Below are 6000 nucleotides of genomic sequence, written 5' to 3'. Positions count from 1 at the left end.
ATACAATCGTTAATTAATTTACATATATTAATTTACATCTGTTTGTGGTTACCTCTCTGGTTTAAGTTTGAGACATTTAAATAATTTCACATAGATTTTAATGTTATAATACTAAACATAAAAGTCGTAAGAATAAATCTTAACATTCATTTTAATAACACTGTAAAATGTTTATGGCATTGTGAGTTATTGAACAGTAATATCCGTATAGGATTTCCTATGTTAGAGGATTCATGTTTGACGGTTCAATTATGAGAACAAATTCTTCAAACACTGGAAAAAATATTTAGTGATTGGATCGGAAATATGAGCTGGCATATACTGGATTTATTTAATTAGGAAGTAAACACAAAGTTGTTGGTAATTAATTGTTAATTTAACATTCTGCTGATATTGAATCTATCTTGATTTCTGGTTTACATTAACTTAGCAGAAGGAATTTATTAACCATTTACGCTGTGGGTAAACATAGTCAAGATTTTAGTACCAGTTCCTCTAATCTGTTTGATATATATACACGCACATTCAAGAAACCTAAATAAGAAATAACTGTTATTGAGAAAAGATATAAAAGTCATATAACTCAGTTAATAATAATGAATACTAGATGGTACGAAGTACTTTTTCTGCCTCAATCATTATTGAAAATCACAAAGATAACTCTACTTCTCCATTTTCTTCCTAATATGTAATCTCTCCCAAATGAAAGAAGTAGGTTGGTATTCATGCACATAGTCAAAGAGAAATAATATCAGAGTGTAAGCGAGAGGGAAGAGAGAAATAAATAGATAATACTTTAAAACTTTATCTTTTAATTAGGTACATCAAAAATTAGAATTATAATATTTTCATTTTCTGTTATTATGTAATCGTGAGTTGCATATTTTAATAACTACGTAAGTGTTTTATGTTAACTCTTTGTGATTACGTGTACGTATTACCTTTCAGACAATTAAATACGATTAATTCATTTTCTTTTTTGTTATATTTCAGATTATACAGGTAGTAAGAATGAATCTGTAAAATCATTTTAGTAAGACTATAATTTTTATAACATTCTGAATTACGGAATAGTAATTTTCGTACAGCGTTATTCCCGACAGATGATTCAGGACTGAAAGTTCATATAGGAAAACGAGGGTTTTGAGAACATCTGGAAACATGTGTAAGTAATTAAATCTCAAATAGTGACGAGAATCTGGGCGAATTTCTTTTACAAGGAGCTAAATATAAGTATGGTTGCTCATGAACTTTTGACATAATAAGTTATCTAGAGGCATTCAAACGACATTTTGTCCTGTTTTCTCTAATTTATCAAAAATCATCTATCGAACATTTACGATTAGAGTAGCAAAGTCGTATAAATTAACACCGATTTCTTCGACATATTTAGTGTAAACCGACACATATAAAAACCTTAATTAGCAACAAGTTTTTAGTGTAGCAATTTTACCATATCCAACAATGCATATGTCGGAACGTTGTAAAATTTAAAAGAATGGTTATTTTCTTGCGAATGATCAAATACGTATTCACGATGTCAACTTAGAATATGTGTTATTCAACTTATTTTAGTACAAGAGTTTACTAAATAAAATATATTTAAATTTTACTGTTTATTCTTTCTTATAGAATGGTAATGGATAATATATGTAGCAAAAAAGTTTGGCTTGACGTGAAGCTTAAATGAAATCTCAAAATACACTTACCTCATTGCTAACTTCCTCTAATATTTTCCTAGCAAGAGAATGTCGTCTCCAGAATGAGATACATATGAGGTATTCATGTAAACATGTAGTTAGATAATCAGCAAAGGAAGAAGAAAAAGAAATATACAATTTTATTTAATTTAATAAGGTAATATGAAATTCGATTGTTACTTTTCATTTTGTTTGTTTATTTAATGATTAATTGTTTGTTGAATCTTGTGTAGTTCATTTTTCGTTTAAAAGTTCAAGTATTTAAGTAAGTTGATTTTCTTTTATTGAATTTTATATTACAGACGAAATAAGTGGTAAGGATAATATTTAACATCTTCTAATGGAGTGTGGTAATTGTTGTAATATTGCGATTGCGGGAACTGTAATATACATAGAGTTTAATAAGGTAATATGAAATTCGATTGTTACTTTTCATTTTGTTTGTTTATTTAATGATTAATTGTTTGTTGAATCTTGTGTAGTTCATTTTTCGTTTAAAAGTTCAAGTATTTAAGTAAGTTGATTTTATTTTATTGAATTTTATATTACAGACGAAATAAGTGGTAAGGATAATATTTAACATCTTCTAATGGAGTGTGGTAATTGTTGTAATATTGCGATTGCGGGAACTGTAATATACATAGAGTTTGATACGAATTTAAATAAATTGTTTCAGCTGGTTTAATTAGGCAAACGTCTTTAGGTAACTTTTTGTTTTAAATGTCGGTTGTTTTTCTCAGATCTGTGTTTCTTGTTTGTAAATGTAGAAATTGGTTCTAAATGATGTTAATATATTATTTATAGATAAAATTTATGACTGATGTACGACGTCATACTAATCTCATAACTGATGATTATGCATAACAAAAAGGTGTCTTATATATGGAGGACATAAAGATTAGGATTATGGGTACATATATTTGTGAGTGGTAAAAAATGGTTGTAAAATTATATTATATTAAGGGTTTCTCTGTGGCGTCCTCTTGGAATTTCCTTAGTTTGAACTCGTTTTACGTATTTTAGATAACAGTAGTTGGCCACATGAAGGAAATTTAATGTGTTTTGATAGGCATCAGATTGACTAAAAATAGGTAGCCTCTGGAGCTCAAATTCCAAAAGATATTTATTTCTATTTGAAGATAAGGTTATGGATCCTGGAAGAATACATCTATATGATCTTGTTCGAAGTCTTGTTGTTTTTATTCTGTAAACTTCATAATCCCATCATTATACAAATTCTGTAGAACATATCATCATTCAGGTAGTTCTGTAGAAACTCAAACACAAGATAATCTAATAATTCCATGTTCAGATCATCTGGTGGCATTTCTATTGACCACATTCAGTCGTTTCCTTTGAATTGCTTACTTGAACTAGTGAACCACACAACACGCACGAGCCTGTCCTTCTTTCATGCCTCAGCCCCTCTTAAAGCACAATATTCTTAGAATACCACGACACGCCACATTTATGCTGCTCCATACCCAGAAAGTATACAATGAACTTAACGAGTGTGTAGATGTGGTTGTCTTTCACTAGTTTGAGTGATAAAATGACGCTGATTGGAGGTTTGTCAGTATATGTTATAATACGTTCGGTATTATTATGAGTTACCATAGCTGTAGAAAATGAAGGCTAATACGATAGTGGAGAAAGAGTAATCATTGTTAGGTTTTCTGATCTCCTTGTAGTGGAACGTAAGTGCTCATTTTATGATTACTTTCATATCTGCAAAACCTTAACCATTCTATTGTTGAGTCGAAAGAGAATGATTGAATTCCTCTTGTAACCTTTCCGGTCACTAGAAGAGCTTGCTATGTAGGCTAACGTGTTAAACGCCGAAGATGTTCTGAGTTGTGATAGCTGCTTCTTGAATAGAGAGAGCATTCGAAATTTTGGAATCATATGGCCTGTTCTGACTGATAGCCTGAAAATACTTACTAGAATCGTGTCACCAGGAAAAAATGAGTTCTTTCCAAAGATAGCAGTTTTATAAGAAACGGTCAATAGAAATAAACTTATACCCTTCTTACTAAATTTCATTGTTCTCCTATGTACTCAGATTTACTGTACCCAGTAACTTGACCTCGCGTGTTGTCCCTTGTCGTAAGAAGGAAGGATTTGTCATGTAATATAACTGTTCACTTAGTAATATATGGAGCAGCCAATTATTTAGATTATATGTGTCTTATCCTTGACAAAAATATTTTAAATTTATACGTTTCTTCAGAATAACCGAAAGAGGCACTAAGTGCATGGATATATATTTATTTCGTACTATTAAATATTTTAAATCTCCATTGATTTCAAGAAAATGGAGAACTGTCATGCACTGAATTCGAAGAAACATTGTATACCTTCAGTAGTTAAAAAGGTCTGACGATTTATATGATAACATTGTAGTATTTTTATAGAAATTCTTTGCAATTAGTTGAGAATTAGCTCTAATCCTTCTTCTGATAAATGCAAATTGTGCCTCAAATCACTGGTTCTTATTTATTAAAATAGCTTTAATGTTGGCTGTGGCTGTGGTTAAACTACTTTTCATATTATGTAATACAATCGTTACTGGGAAAGGTAACATTGCCACTGTAGTTTATTAACTAGCAGCAGACCATTGGTCTCAACCCTCTCCGTAAAGGTAACTACAATCTACAATATTGAGGCTTAAAATCTACAAGAAGAGGTTACACGTTAACAAAATATACAGTTTTGTGATATTGCTGGATATAAACGTACGTCCTTCATGAGGTCGCAGTGGGTATCGTTCATGAACACCATCCCACGGTGGCATCAGAAATACAACGGGGCATGATGCAAAATTTTCAAGAAAAGCCTCACAGCTGCATTTTTACAGTCATTCGTTTGCTAAACCTTCTTGTATCACTTTGATTTTCGATTATCGTAAAAAATATTCTAAATTATAAAGTTCAATGTACAATGTTCAACTAGGCTAATACACCGGAAACAAGGAAGGAAATTTAAAAGATAAAACAATACGAAAGCTTTATATTTAAAAAAAAACGTAAATGCAAAAGCATGGATATGTTATAACGCAAACTGCAAGAAAATATTGACTTTGTAATTACCTATGCTTTACAAGGAATGCTTGGTAGAAACACGAGTTGTCAAGAAAATCTTCTTACGTATACATATTGAGCAAGCCATGAGATGACAAGCGTCTGATGTTAAAACAATACTAAAAGAACACAATTAATCCTTAACTGTGCTGGTAAAAAAAAGTCACTTTTACCTGCTAGTGGGGTACCTAAACTCCCCTAGTGAAAATTAGCTTTATTAATATAACGTTAATTTGATTGTACATAATATATAGAGAAAATATTACACATAATAGGAGCAAACATAATGATAATGGTGCTTGCAGATACTTTTGTGGCATTTGTTAAAAAAAAACACTTTTGTTTTTCTGCCCAGTGAACGCGGGCAAAATGCGCATCTCCATACCTTTTACTTGCATTTTCTTCTGCTGCTGTCTTTTCTGGTTTCTTACATTTCTCCCTGCTCATTCTTCTTGCAAGTTCTTGTAATTCCCTGGGTAAATATCTTGTTTCTCTTCTGGAAATCTGACGTTTCACTAGGGCCATACCTAGCTCCTTCAAGAAATTTCTTCTTTCAGGCGGAGATGACTCGTTTCCGAAATACGTTCCATTTGTTTTAGAAATCACTTGACTGTTTACTGCGGCTATTATCAGAATAGCATGACATATAACAATTGGTCATCTTCTGGTTCGACGGGACGTTGATTAGTTTGCACATAATTCGTCCACACCTCCTTTTGTTCTATTATAATCGAGTATCATATCAGGCGTCCCCGTTTCTGCATCAATTGCTGATAAAAATACATACTTGAAAGCAGAACAACAGATTTCCCTTTTTTTAGGAACATAAAAGCAAAGCGTATAATCTTTCGAGTGCCCAAAGATTGTTGTCTCAACTGGCCGCTTCCTGTTTGCTTTGAACTCCTGCGGAATGTGGGGTTTATTTTGCACCATTGTTCCTAACATGGTTATCTTTTTCTCCCTCAATTTAACTGCTAGTTCAATCGAAGTGAACCAGTTGTCCGCAGCTATATTTCTGTTCGTTCCCTCGACTGGTGATACCAGGTTCATAACAGCTTCAGTTGGAACACTAATATCTTGATTTCTGTCAAGATTCTTTCCCACATAAACGAATGTGTTAACCATATAAAAAGTTCTTGAATCACAAAATGCTATAATTTTTATTCCGTATTTGGCGGGTTTCTTGGGACTGTACATCTCGAAACTGCATTTCCAACGGA

The 6000-nt window shown here is 31.9% G+C and overlaps 1 protein-coding gene across 1 annotated transcript in view; it reads left to right on the top strand.

The window, feature by feature from the left end:
• Window positions 1-2252: 2252 nt before the first annotated feature.
• The window catches only part of LOC145679845 (chymotrypsin-C-like), a 236492-nt gene continuing 232744 nt past the window's right edge, over window positions 2253-6000 (top strand). The window contains exon 1 of the mRNA XM_081750364.1: window positions 2253-2263. The gene's annotated coding sequence lies outside the window, so the exon portion shown is untranslated. The remainder of the gene's footprint in view (window positions 2264-6000) is intronic.

Source organism: Thermobia domestica, chromosome 2, assembly GCF_964235325.1.
Source record: "Thermobia domestica chromosome 2, izTheDome1.hap1.1, whole genome shotgun sequence".
Classification (NCBI taxonomy): Eukaryota; Metazoa; Arthropoda; class Insecta; order Zygentoma; family Lepismatidae; genus Thermobia; species Thermobia domestica.
The sequence above is the reverse complement of the archived record's forward strand: the minus strand, read 5'-3'. Positions and strand labels throughout refer to the sequence as shown.